Consider the following 10987-nt stretch of genomic DNA (forward strand, 5'->3'; position numbering starts at 1 on the left):
ATTAAAGGCAGAGTGGACTATATATAAAAATTGTCCTCTAGTTGATGAAGTTGTTTCCCATGGGTGTACGGACTAAAAATTATGAACCTGCTATACATGTGTAGTGGGACGGACCAAATAAGTTAATATCAGATAGTAGGAGCCAGCTTTCTCACTATTGGAGTGGCAGTTTACAGATAAGCAAGGGAACAGTGTCAAAATGATCTAAGTAGTAATTAATTAGAGTTGCAGGCATTAGTATGAATGCATGTTTAGTTTAATACAGATGTAGACATTTTCATATAGAAATATTTATAAATGCATGTCTATGCAGATTGGCATCTACACCTATATTTTCTTGCTTTGTCAGCTGAAAAGACCTGAGGCAACAAGACCAATGCTGTTGACCAGTAAATGGAACCAGGGCTCCTTGGAAAATGGCCGATTCTAGGACTGAGACAGGTAATACACAACATGGCCTAGAGAATCTTGTAGTGCCAGCAAGGAAGGAAGTGCTAAAACACCAACAATAAAAACCTCCAACTACAGAGGTTTGTCAAAGGGTCACAGGAGCCAACTGAAAGAAGTTTCAGTGGCCAAACCTGGAACAGTTAGAACAAATATGTAAAGCTGCATTTGATCATAATGTGCAGTATGAAAGAAATATCTATGCTTTCATCAGTCTTGCAAAATCAAGTATGGTCATTGTAGGGCTGAATCTGATAGACAATTTGCCCTCAGGTTGAACTTCTATCTTTATAGTCTCTATTCAATAAATATGGGTCCTCCAGAGACTAACTAATCTGTTAACCAATCACTCTAGAAGCTGGCTAAGCCAATGGTGCTACACTTCCTGGATGTGGGAGATCATTATGTGACAGGATCTAGTCCAGTGGATCCTTGCTGGTTGGTATATGTTGCCATCAGTCTTGAACAGGTGTTCGCACAGAAGCACAGGCTTCCAGACTATTATGGCTCACCCTTTGAAAGCAACAGTACATGATTATGTAAAACTAATATGCATGATTTTCCCCCAGCTCCCTATAACCCTTCCTTGCTTCTGTCTAGAAACGCTAATCCTTAAATGAGAAATTTAAACCAAGCAAATGAAACTCATCGAGGGCAGCATCCTTTTTCTTTAATGGTGGTATGCTGAGATCTCCTTCATGTCGTAGCTCAAGGAATCAGAAGTAGTAAATCAGATGCTTTGACTGCGGCTGAGACATAGTTTTGTAACTTGCCATGAATCTCAAGCTAATTTACAAGCTTTGATTGGTTCTGACTTTAAATGAAGCTCAGGTAGGTCAGGTGAATAGTCTCACTGGTCCAATTTCCTTCCATTACATGCAGGCTACATCCTTATATTTTGGAAGTGTGTTGATGATGTTTTGTCACTAACGACTGGCCTGCCTGGAGTCTCAGAGGAGGACAACAATGGCTTTTGAAGGGGGGCGTAATTGTTAGACTGTGCCAATGCTCCTTGCAATCTTGTGATCCTTGCTGTGAACAGCAGTTACCTAATACCCCCAAGGCCCCTAGAGAATTAAACTAAAGCTTCCCGGTGCCATCTGGTGTATCATATTTTTAAAAGGAAAAAAAATGAACAAAACCTCTGGTATGAAGCTGCAATGTAATTACAATTTAACCTAAGGAAGGAAGAAAGGGGAGTGATAATTCAATCAAGACGAATACGTAATACATGTCTTTGTACACAAAACTCTGCCAGTGAAAAGGACATGTAGCTCTAGCAAAATATAGTCTCTGACCTCAGTGAACTCACAATCTAGTGGGAAAAGCAGAGGCATAAAAGCAAACCATAACACAATGAGGAAAGACGCTTAATTATGTTTAGATGAAAGGGACTAGGGATAAAGCTAAATAAGAGGGACTGATTCTCTTGGGATAAAAGATGGAACAGAGAAAGTATTGCCAAGGAGATAATACTAAATTTGGTTCTGAAAGATGAGTAGAAATTTCCTGAAAGAAAAGACCAGGGAAGGATATTCTAGGCAGATAGAAGAGAAAAATCACAGATTTGGCACAGTAAATATGCTTATGTGTTGGGGGGAAGTTGGATAATACCAGAGAGCAAGAATAGTCCTAGTCAAAGTGTAGTCCATGGACCAGCAACATCAGCATCAGTATCTGGGAACTTAATAGAAATGCTAATTATCAGATCCTAATCCAGACTGCCTGGAGGAAAATCTCTGGAAGTGGCACCCTGCATTCTAGGTTTTTCTGCACATCTCTGAGTGATTCTGACACACGTTTGAGAAGTACTGAACGAGAACACTAACTGATTTTGGAAACCAACGATAATAAAGGGAAGCAAGATAGATTGTAGGTGGGGCCAGATCTTGAGGAGTCATTGTCCTTAATGAAGCACAATTAAGGCAACTGAAAATATAGTGAATGGAATAAATGATAGGTTTTCAAGAAAAACATGTATCTCAAAATAAACAATCTTGGCTTATAAACATCACAATGAGATTCTAAGAACCAAGAACTAACTACATGTGTCCACTTCCAAAGACCCGAGCAGAGCAAGCCCAAATTAAATACCAAGAGAGGGAAATTGTAAGGAGGACTGAATGTCCATCATGAAAAGTTGTGTGAAGAATATATGAATTGAAATAAAAGCACAGTTCACCTTTCCTTGGCTGAGTTCTTTTAAGTATCTCTTTCATTCAACATGTGTTGAACACCTAGCATGTGCTAAGTATTTTGACATCCTCTGGGGACATAAGCCAAGTGAGACTCATCTCTGCCTCAGGAAAATTAGAATGTATTGCATGATGGTCACTGCCATTTATGGAGTCCTTACAAAGTGGTGATCACCATCTAACATTAGAGAGAATCTTAACCTGTAAGCAACAATAAGTACTCTATACAAGCTTTCCTGCTTAAGAAGCTCACCTTCCTTTTCTAATGCCATAATAGCTCTTTGCCTAAAGTCAGAGGAAATTCATTAGTACTAGTAATGATACTGCTAACTCTATCTCTAGCCTGCATAGATCAAAATCATTGTGCTATATATAAATAGGCCGAGGCCTTTGATGATGGACCTGCCATGTATTTCTTCATCTTTGCCTCTTCTGGATTTGACTATCTTATTTGCTTATTTGGGTAGCTTGGTTGACCTTCTGTACCATTTTTGGCTTTGACAATTCCTGGGTTTCTCCCTCCAAAACCTTCTCTAAAACCTTCTTTTGACAACTTCAATTCCCATCCCCCTGCTTCCTTCACCTCCCCCCAGATCATTGTGAATTTTAGACAATAGGAGGCCAAGTTTGAAAAAGCAGCCTGGAGGTCACAGGCAATCCAAGAAATTCAAAATTACCAGGTAATCGATACCATCATATTGGAAAAAATATCAGAGGATATGCTGCAAACATAATTGTCCGAATTTGGCCAGTTTTGACTAGGTTTATTGCACCACGATGGGACACACTGAGAAAAGGCTTGGGTCTAGATTTAGCCATTGACATGGGGCAAGAATCGGGGGGAAGAACCAGCATTGGAATATGAGCGGCAGCCCCATTGGGTGACAGGGTGGAGCAACAAAGGAAATAGTTGCACATGGCAGGTGATGGGTCCAGCAGTGATAGGGAGTCCGATCTGCAGTATTTGAATGTCCCAAAAGAAAAGTCAGAATTCTAGGCATTCACTCAGTGTCAGGGTCTGTACAGTTGATCCAAATAAAAGAATGAATCTGATCCTCGGTGAACAAAGTATGGAATAACTTCTAAAGTCAGGAGTAGTAGTGATGGCGGTGCTCAGTGCTAGGGGAACCTGAAATCAGAACACATGTCTAGAGGTAAGTGTTGAACATCACAAAGTGGACAATTGGGACCTAGGTCAGTTTTCAGGTAGAAAGGCCATGAGTTAACCTACAGAGATAATCTGAACATTTGATGGGAACATTTGGCAGAAGTTGGAAATGTGCCTACTGATGGAGTTTCTAAGGTGCCTGGCATCTCTACCTTGCATAACCATTTTTAATCAACTCTCTTTCCAAGAGAGAGCCAGAGGTGCTGTAGAGAAAGAGCACCTGGAGCTGGTTAATAATGGTGCCAGGACAGGCCATTTGCCTGTCTCCAAATTTGACATATGTATTTATTCAGAAAAGTATTTCTTAGTATGTATGAACATGCATATTTATTTGGAAAAAGATATTATTTTAATCTACTTCACTGACTTTTTTCTAGTTCCCTATCTGTGTGAGGTGCAAGTCATATGGTTTTAGGAAGTTTCCTGACCTAAAACTCTTCTGAGCAAACACGCCCTGCCCCAGACCCCATTTCAGGGATGACCTGGGATTGATGTGGGAGTCAAGTCCTCTTGAGTCTCCCAGCTCAGCCAGCTGAATGAGGCTGTGGAGGTGGCTCCAATTAACATCACATGGAGCAGAAGCCACCCAACTGGGACCTGCCAGCAATCCTGACCCACAAAATTATGAAAAACAGTAAATTGCTTACACCCCTAAGCTTTGGATTGATTTGCTACACAGCTCCCACTCTGCCCCATTAGACTCAGCTACACTCTTGCTTGGGGCCGGAGGGACGAGCCTCCTTGTAGAGTGTTGGGGGAAAAGCATTCCAGGAAGGGTGAGCATAAATCTTGGAGGCAGAACAAGGTTTGAAATGTTCACAGGACTGGAGACTGGAGCACAATGAGTGAAAAGAAGGTTGAGATGCAGTAGGACTAGGAAGCAGGAGGTGGATCCCACAGGGCCTTGTTGGCTGTTAATAAAGGGTTTGGAGTTGATTGTGTGAGCAGTCGGAAGTCACTGATTGGAATGTGAGTCAAAGATGATCTGGTTGGGTGTTTGTTTGTTTGTTTGTTTGTTTGTTTTTGTTTTTTAATTTTTTAAATGTTTTATTTATTTTTGATACAGAGAGACACCGCATGAGAGGGGGAGGGGCAGAGAGAGAAGGAGACACAGAACCAGAAGCAGGCTCCAGGCTCTGAGCTAGCTGTCAGCACAGAACCTGACATGGGGCTCGAACCCACAAACCGTGAGATCTGACCTGAGCCGAAGTTGGAGGCTTAACCGACTGAGCCACCCAGGCGCCCCAATCCGGTTTCCTTTAAACAGATGTTTCTGGCCACTGGGTGGTGAGTGAGCAGTGGTGGGGCAAGCATGGAGGCTAACAGAGCACTTAGGAAACATTACAGGGAACCAGGTAAGACATGATGGTTAATTGAACTAAGATACTGGCTGTGGTCTTGGAGAGAAGTGGACAGATTAGAGATACAGTTTGAAGGAAAAATGGTTAGAATTTCATGATTCATTCAAGGACATAGTGATGAAAAAAAGGAATCAAGAGTAACTCTTGAATTTGGGGTTTGAGCTACCAGGGAGTGCAATTTCATAAATGAGGCAACCCAGGGTGGTAGGAGGCTTGGGGCGAGGGCTGTAGGAAATTATCAAGGGCTCTGGTTTTAGTCATAATAAATTTCAAGCAAGTATTACAAAACCTGGTAGAATGTCAAGTAAGTGGTGAAAGTAAAGATTTGGACTGGATTCTTGGGATTGGAGAAGATCTCATGGAGGAGAGTATTGGTATGGTAATAGGGTGCTAGGCTCATCCCTGCAACAAATTGATTCGAAAAGATTGAGGTGACACAGAAGAGCAGGCATAGAACAGTGGGAAGGGACAGCCTCTGAGGGGAGGAATATTAGGAGGCTAAATGTAGAGTATTTCAAGACCAAAGGAAGAATGGACTGTGTGGGTGCTACTGAGAGTCAGATAAGAAGATGGAGAAGACGTTCATTTGATTTGGCAACGTGGAGGATCTTGATGGTATTGACAAGAAAAGTTTCCTTAGACTGAGGGGATAGAAGACAGATTTTACTTAACTCAGGAAATTGTGGTATGAAAGGAGACAAAGGGGGTAATGACTACAGAGAAATGTGGGGTAAAGGGAGAATATTGTGGTCGTTCCTGATATTACATGTTTGCTTGTTTATCAAAGCAGTTATGTTATTTTGAAAATTTTAATAGTATTAATAAATTTCACTTCTTAAAAAAACCCAGTAGTGCCCTGATCCTACCCAGGAGGCAGCCACTTTTAACTCTTTTGGTTGTGTCTTCTTATTGTTGCCTTAAAATTCTAAATAATACATTTGTATTCCTATTTCTCAATGCACTGATACATTTTCTCTTGACTTAGTGCTATAAAAGATTAAATTGTTTTCTTTTCCTTTAATGACATAAATTGCAAACTTTTTCTGTAAAGCACCTGATATTTTGGGCTGTGTGGGTCATTTGATCTCAACTGGAACTATTAAACTCTCCTGTTATGTACGAAAGTGACCACAGACAATACGTAAATGGATGAGCATGACTGAGGTTCAAAAAATCTTTATTTACCAAAAGAGGGGATGGGCCAGATTCAGTTCATGGGCTAGAGTTTGCCAACTCCTCTTGAGAGTATGACTGTGAGCTTACTGATACTGATCCAGGAGAGAGGAGGAGATCGATAACGCAGATCGATAACTATAGGTTTTGAAATGTGGCAACACACCACTTCACTTGCTGTCAGAGTTCTTTTCAGTCTTCAGATATCCCCACATCTTCAGCACGATGGCAGGAGAACAGGAGTTCTCTGATTTCCTCAAGATGAGCACAAGGTTAAGGTAGACATTCCTGCCCCACTGGGCATAGGGCTTGGTAACATCCCTCATTTCAGTAGAACTAATTTCTCCACTTGATGAGCGCAGCAGACGAACTCAGCTGTGTATGTGGCTATATTTGCAGACCCTCCCCTTCTCTCACCCAAGCTCAGAAATTAGAGTCTATCACATAGTTAATTAATGTCTGTAAAACCAAAAAGGACACGGGAAGTCTCTAAATTCCCACAGGAAACTTGGTTAAACAAAGATTATAAACCAGGTTCCCTGTGCTCCCATCTACTAGCTATGATTATTTCCTAGAAATGGTTCTGGTTCCCCAGGTCTCTTAATACCCAGTGGTTCACGACTAGGGCATTGGCCTTGACAAAATGAATGAGCTGTAACAGCCTTAAAAATAGTCACTGTTAAATAATCCATGCTTCCTCTGAATGTGGTACTTCTGATGGCCCTTCTTGTTCCTTTTGCTATCACACAGCAGAGATAGGATGCGAGCCCCACTACCCGGACAGCAATGGTGATATATTAAGCGGTGAAATTGATGGTTCAAGCCTAACTGATGCCAGTCAAAAGCATGGGGGGAGTCTGGCTAGCTGGTTGACATATTTTATGGTTTCATTTACAGAATTTATAAATATGCTTATTTAATTAAAACTGACCCAGGCTTAGCCAAAAAAAACATATATTTTTTCCCAACCAGAATGTACTTTTCTGATTCTTTAAAGATCAAGTGATGGTTTGTTTAAAAAACAGAGAACTTCTGTTTTATTTTGAGATAGTGTACTGTCAAATATAGAGCATAGGCCCTCATGCTGATTCATCGATGATATTTGTGTCTGAGATGGTGTGTGAAAACTTGAAAATTAATCTAATTAGTTAAATTTAAGAAGCCCTTCCTGCTTGCTAACCTTTAAAGAAATTCCCATTTTTAAAAATTTATTTAAGTTCAAGTTAGTTAACATGCAGCGTAGTCTTGGTTTTAGGGGTAGAACCCAGCGATTCATCACTTACACATAATACCCAGGGCTCAACCCAGCAAGTGCCCTCCTTAATGCCCTCCATCACCCATTTAGCCCAGCCTCCACCCGAATCCCCTCCAGCAACCCTCCGTTATTTTCTCTATATTTAATGGGGTCTTCTGGTTTGTTTTTCTCTCTGTTTTCACCGTATGTTTCCTTCCCTTTCCCTATGTTCATTTGTTTCATTTCTTAAATTCCACATATGAATGAAATCATGTATTTGTCTTTCTCTGACTGACTTATTTTGCTTAGCATAAAATCCCCATTTTTTTAAGAGGAATTCACCATCCAGGGACTGGAAGAGTTGGCTGGATTTGGGATTTTCATATTAGCCAGCAACACGTTCAGGCACAGATATCTGGAATATGACAACTGTCCCCTTGCCTGTAGTTATCTTGGTAAGCATGGCTGAAGTTGTGAATTTAACCCATACCAGTATTTATTTTGGATTCACAGGGATTTTCTCAGAAACCCACACTGCTTTGCATCTCCAGTTGATTGGTAGAGTTTCTGGGGACGAGGCTGATTATGACCTGAGAAACTAACAGCAGAATTAAGTTAAACTGATGGGCACTGGAGCCCCACCGAGAAAAGACAGAAGAGGTGTATGAGCAGTCAGGCTGGCATATGGGTCCCAAGCACCCATGAGTTATAGCTGTGTAGCCTTGGCTGCGGTGGGCATCTGTCCAATGGTCACCTCAGAACAGCCAGCCCACTGTCTGCTCTGAACCAAGTAAACTGGCCCTTCCGAGAGAACATGAAGTTTACACAGCTCAGTGCCTCCTGCAAATGATCAGTTCAGTGCCTCCTGCAAATGATGTCTTAATGGTGCTAAGATTGGGGAATGGATTTGCCCTAAAGCATCAATTACTTTCCATTAGACAGAAAGACCGTCTCCGCAGTGGAATCTCCTAAACTCTGCGCTGGCCCCCAATCTCCCTTCCTCAGTGCTCCTCACAATGCCTGGCACCACGTATTGTCCCTTCCGCCTCTCTTAGATCTAGTTGAGCTGCCACTCACAGCCTGATTGAGGTTGCTGGAAGCTGGAAGTGAAACGGAGAGGCGAGGCGAGGCGAGGGACACACAGCTTCTGCAGGGCTCCTGGTATTAAACTTTTCAATGAGGCTTCATGTGAAAGCAGTTCATTAAGGAAGTGAGCTAGAGAGACCACTAAAGGAGCGGGGAGGCAGGGAAGGGAAGAGAGTAAACCGAGCAGAGGCGTGGTCTCAGGGGAGCTCTAGCCTGGGGCCTTAGGGGGAGCTGGGGAAGCAGCAGTGCCAGCTGGCAGCACTTTTGCCAGTCATTGATTAGCTGCCACCCAAGCGGGGCACTTGCTGCTCTCTGCACCTGCTGGACATCTAGGTCCAGCTGCCTGCAGTGAGTTCTATGAGGAAGAGCCACAAGTTCTGGCCATGGAAAGTCCACGAAAGCCAGAGGGGCACAACCATGTCAAATACTTATCTGAGAGGATCTGGAAATCCTCTGAACATGGACACAGTCCTCCTTAAAGCATTAGGCACAAGGTATAAAAGACACAAAAACTCCAGAACTTCAGTTTGTTAAGTCCCTCATTGTGTGCGAGGCACTGTTCTAACTACTGACATATTTTATCCTATTGGATCTCTACCTAAGTATGAATGTTACTGTTTCCTCATGTTATGGAGAAGGAAAGCTAGGATCAAAGACATCAACTTGTTCAATGTCAAATGGCTTGTAGGTCACAAAGCTGGAATTTAAATCAGGTTTTATTTATTCCACCAGCCATGCTCTTAAGCATAAATATGCCTTCTTCCCAAAACATTGTCACATTGCTCAAGATTTTCCAGGCATCATACGAAATTTGACATGCCCTTGCCTTTGCTTGGTGGGCCTCCTCTTAAACATCTTCCCTCTATGTCTGTGTTCCGGTAACCTTCTCTTCTTTGTCACAGCCCTCCCTCCAATGTCAAGTGTGCCCTGACAGTATTTCAGTCAGTCACTCCTACATTTATACTTCTGCAACTGTATGTCATCCCAATGTGCACAACTCTTTCACACCAAGACCTATATTTTCTGTCATGTTAGGCCATACAGTTCTTGAGGTCAGGGTCCATGCCTTGTTTATCTTTGTACTCTTGGCAGTGACCCTGCAGCTAGGTAGCTAACTGCTAAATTAAAGGAGTCTATGTACAGTAGGATATATCAGTGCCCTTCCAATTTTATGGCAATCAGAAGGTCAAGCAAATGTTAGATTCCCAGAGGAGACAGACATGTTTTCACTTGGGGTTATTGACAAAGGCTCTATGGAAAGTTTGACATTGGATGGTGGTTTTGGTGATGACAGGAGGGGGCTGGGCAGATTTTTCAAGGGGAATTGGCAGAGCAAGAAAATTGCTAGAAAATGCAAAACATTAGAAAAAGAGAACCTCTATGTGTCTGAAATATAGGATATATAGAAACAGACCAGGAAAGTGAACATGTTTCAGGTCACAGAGTTTTGGATGCTCTGCTAAGTGGGATTTTTTTTATTTTTCAGACAATGAAGAGACATTGAAAGATCCTATTTTTTAAATGAGTGAATAAATAATAAGTTATAATAGTACCTGACACCTAAGAAGTTCACAATAAAGGTTGACTAACATTGCTGTTATGATTTTGAGCAAGAAAATATAAGTAATTGTGACTTTATGAATGATGCGAGATGAATGGGCAGATTGAGTGGGAGATTGGCTAGAATGCTTTATCAATAGCTATAGACTAACTCATACTGGTAGCCAGCAATAGCAGAGGCAGCTTCTACATCCACATAGGAAAGGAAACACCCATCACCATCTGAGAATTGCCAAACGGGCACAGGAAACAGAGGATGAGGCCAAAGAGCATGGCCAGCAGTCTTCTCCATGGACCAGACTCTCCCAGCTTTCACACGGGCCTGCGTGCATGAAGTGCTATGCACTTACCCCTTGGTTAGTGTTTGGGTCCTCCTTCATGCATCTGACTTCGGCTTGAGGATGGAGTCCACCATAACAAGGCTGAATTTGAACTAATCCTTTTCAAATCCAGGGGAATGGGATCAGAGGCATCTGTCTCATCAGCAAGAAAACTTTCTCATCCTGTTCTTCCCTAAGGACACGAGGAGCAATTCTGTCAATAACAACTCCTTGTTCTCAGTCCCCACAAGCTCACTCTCTATCCCCCAACCCAAGCCCAGCCTCTGTCCCCCATGCCCAAGCCTCTATCCCTCACCTTTTCACTCCCAGTCCAGTTTCAATGCAAGAAACCAAAGTAGGCTCCATCAAACTGGAAAACCCATGAGTCCTATGACTTGTGCTTTGCCTAAGAACATTCTTCCCTTGCATAAGTGATGCTTCTC

General features: G+C 42.2%; 1 long non-coding RNA gene across 1 annotated transcript in view; it reads left to right on the plus strand.

Annotated features, from left to right (window-relative positions):
* Nucleotides 1-358: 358 nt before the first annotated feature.
* LOC115292343 overlaps nt 359-10987 on the plus strand; it is a 58088-nt gene continuing 47459 nt past the window's right edge. The window contains exon 1 of the long non-coding RNA XR_003908943.1: nt 359-441. This is a non-coding gene — a long non-coding RNA (uncharacterized LOC115292343). The remainder of the gene's footprint in view (nt 442-10987) is intronic.

Source organism: Suricata suricatta, chromosome 5 (assembly GCF_006229205.1).
Source record: "Suricata suricatta isolate VVHF042 chromosome 5, meerkat_22Aug2017_6uvM2_HiC, whole genome shotgun sequence".
Lineage (NCBI taxonomy): Eukaryota > Metazoa > Chordata > Mammalia > Carnivora > Herpestidae > Suricata > Suricata suricatta.